The 3,460-nt window shown below is 30.3% G+C and overlaps 1 pseudogene; it reads left to right on the top strand.

The window, feature by feature from the left end:
- The window catches only part of LOC108746311, a 10,716-nt pseudogene that overhangs the window by 6,687 nt on the left and 569 nt on the right, over positions 1-3,460 (top strand).

The following is a 3,460-nucleotide window of genomic DNA, read 5'->3' as shown; positions in this document are numbered from 1 at the left end:
AGACATAATTTTATTAATAATACACTAAAATTAGATAATTTTAGAATAAAAATTAATGAATAATAAAATTTTTTTAATAAAAAATGGCAAAAAACTTTTAACCATTTAATTTATATGTAATTTACATATAATTACAATAATTAAAAGATAAAAGTTGAATAATGTTTAAATTAAATATTCTGATTTTGTTTTCTAAGGGTTTTGTGAAAATGCAAAGAAATTAAAACGAATTAGTACAATCAGATAAAGATTTCATTGGAATGTTGGACAATTTGAACCAAGCGCAGAGAAAGGAAGAGGACATGAGAAGAGCTTCGGAAATGTCTAAGAGAATTACAATAACGAGACAAATATCACAATTATCGACTACAAATTCTATCGCTATAAGATGATTACTCATTATTTATAATAAAAAAAATATAGAAACTGAACAAAATATATTTTACATTAGATTTGTTTAATAAAAATAGATAGCACAAAAAATAAAAAGGTAAACTAAAAATAGTAAACAAGGACATAAATAAAAATAAAAATACAAAATAATTTAAAAAAATATTTGTATTTTTGCGCATAAAAGATTTCTAATATACATACTTTCACTAATTATTATCAATTAATAAAGTAAGGAAGAAGTTTTTAAGTTAAGATTTAAAAAAGTTTAATAGTAGCACTCGGACACTGATGATTCGAATTATGTGGAGAATAGCCCGAAAGCCGAGATGTCGGCACATGGTCGAGTAGTACAAGGAATATCTTCATAATGGTGGCATTAATTTCACGCTATCCGTACTGCTGATGCTCTTCATCATCAGTCAAATCGCCACTACCGGGAATGATTACTGGCTATCATACTGGACTATCTTGGAGGATGTATGGAGTATTGAAAATACTAGTGACGTAAAACAATTCGCGAACATGTACAACAATATTTTCTTTGGGTCGATCTTCACGTTGAACCCGGACAACTACCCTGCTGAGCACTATGGATGCCATACGTTTACACATTCTGCATCATTGCCTGCATCGCTACTACGTTGTTTCGCAGCTTTTTTTACATGAAGGTTTCTATGGATTCGAGTAGTAACCTTCACAACATCATGTTCTTCAAACTGCTGCAGGCGCGCATGTCCTTCTTTCATAACAATTCTTCCGGTGACAGTTACGAAATCCAATAGTCGTCTTAACTACTCTACAAAGACATTCAGAAAAATTCGTTTATAACAATTTTTTAAAATATCTTCAAGGTAATTTTTAGAATATTTCATAATTTCTATATAACTATAAAATTTTTTAGAAAAATTTTTTAATTTTTAAATGAATTGAGACTTTAGAAGTTGAAAAAGTTTGTAACTTTTCTAAATTTCTATATAGATAGATGTAAATTCTGAAATAGTTTGTCTACAATACACCATAAAACAGTTTATCGAGTCGGTCTCACTGATGACCTCCGTGGAAAGGATTCTTCAGTACACGAACCTTCCTAAGGAGAAACCTATTACTTCGGACAATCCACCGCCACCTACATGGTCATCCCAAGGACAATTAATCTTGATGGATGTCAACATGAAATATCATATGGATGATCCACCAGTTTTGAAGGTATAAAATAAACCGACTGTTCATTCTTACAAACATTATTTGTGTATAATACGTAATCGGGTTTTACAGAATCTGAACATATCCATCGAGCCTCGCTGGAAAGTTGAGGTAGTTGAACTGGTATCGACAAGTCTTCCTTAATCTCAGCGCTCTTTCGCTTGTTCAATGAAGGTCTAGATCAAGATAGAAGGCGAGATCAAGATCGATGATCGAAACACAAGCATGGTGGGCCTCAGGGAACTGCGCTGCAAAATCTCCATTATATCATAGGATGTGCTCTTTTCTGAGAATTTACGTTACAATCTGGATCCGTTTAATCAGTACGATAATTTGAAGCCATGGAAGGTGTTGCGGCAAGTCGAGCTGAATGATGTCACTCTGGATCACGATATTTTCTCTGGCGATCATAATTTCAGTGTCGGCCAGAGGCAACTCATATGTTTGGCCAGAGCCATCTTGAGAAACAATCGTTTACTCGTTCTCGATGAAGCCACGGTCAACATTGATTAGCAGTGAGTCTTTACGAGTCTTTAGGATTGTATTTAAATATCATTTGGTGAAGACAATAAATTTTGATTGATTAATTATATATTAATAAAATTTCCATAGCAAATGAAGTCATAGTAATCGCAACAAAGTCATGATGACGTGCAAATATTTACCTTGTCACGGGTGTGTGATACGACACTAAAATCATTATACTGTGCAAATGTCCGCTGTGTTACAAGTGTGATATTATTATACAGACAAATTAAATGTTATTTATTATGTTATGACACATTCAGATCAAGATAATAATGTGGTGTAGCCTTTGATGTTTTTACAGTAATATTACAAGTGTTGTGACTATTGAGAGTTTACTATAATATGAACGTGATTTTTTTGCTATGAGGTATAGCAATAAATTACCATATGTAAATAATTTAAACTTTCTATTATTAAATTGCTACTTTTGCAATAATTACGAATGATATAAAGTATTTTCACAGTACGTTACAAGGGTGCATCAAGTTACGGTCGGGTACGATAACATTTGTTATATATTAAATTCGAGATTAATAGAAAGCAAATTTTTTCAAATTAAATCGGATTGGTAGACATTTCCATCAAAATTATATATTTTGTATTTGTAATTTGCAACGCACGACAGAGAGAGAGAGAGAGAGAGATTTCCAAACTTAACATGTTTATAAATTTGCATCCTTAAATTTGAAACTCTATTTTTAGCATGGATGCTTTAATTTAGGATATAACAAAGAACAGTTTTAAAGAATGCACCGTTATCACGATTGCACATCGTTTGAATACGATGATAGATAGCAATCGGATTATTGTAATGGAGAACGGTTCTATCGTGGTAGGTTTTTCCGTTTTAACAATTAAAGTGTGAATGGGTTAAGAAGAATATTGATTTTGTAAAACAAAATTAAGAGATATAATTTTCTATGAAACTATCTAACAAATTTGCTTATAACAATTTTGATTAATAGCATGATCAGTGCAATTTCTGAAAGATGTTTAGAATAAAACTCATTTTAAAAATTAAAATTTTATTCTTTAAGATTGAATATTGAATTATCCTTATTCAAGATTAACTTAATTTTTACTCTTTAGAGAGAAAATTTACTTCAAATTATTTAGAAAATTTAAAATTGATTTTTTTTTATTAACAATATACTTTTTCCTGAAAATTTAATGTTACGTATACAAAGAATAATCGACGAGCTTTTTTGGAAAATTTTGTAATATCCTTTAAATAAAAATTTTGTAATATCCTTTGAAGAATAGTCTTTATTTGATAATTAGAATTATTATGTGAATAGGAATTTGGTTACCTATATGAGCTGTTACACGACAAACA

Source organism: Trachymyrmex septentrionalis, unplaced genomic scaffold, assembly GCF_001594115.1.
Source record: "Trachymyrmex septentrionalis isolate Tsep2-gDNA-1 unplaced genomic scaffold, Tsep1.0 scaffold166, whole genome shotgun sequence".
NCBI lineage: Eukaryota > Metazoa > Arthropoda > Insecta > Hymenoptera > Formicidae > Trachymyrmex > Trachymyrmex septentrionalis.
This window is presented reverse-complemented; position numbering and strand designations above follow the sequence as displayed.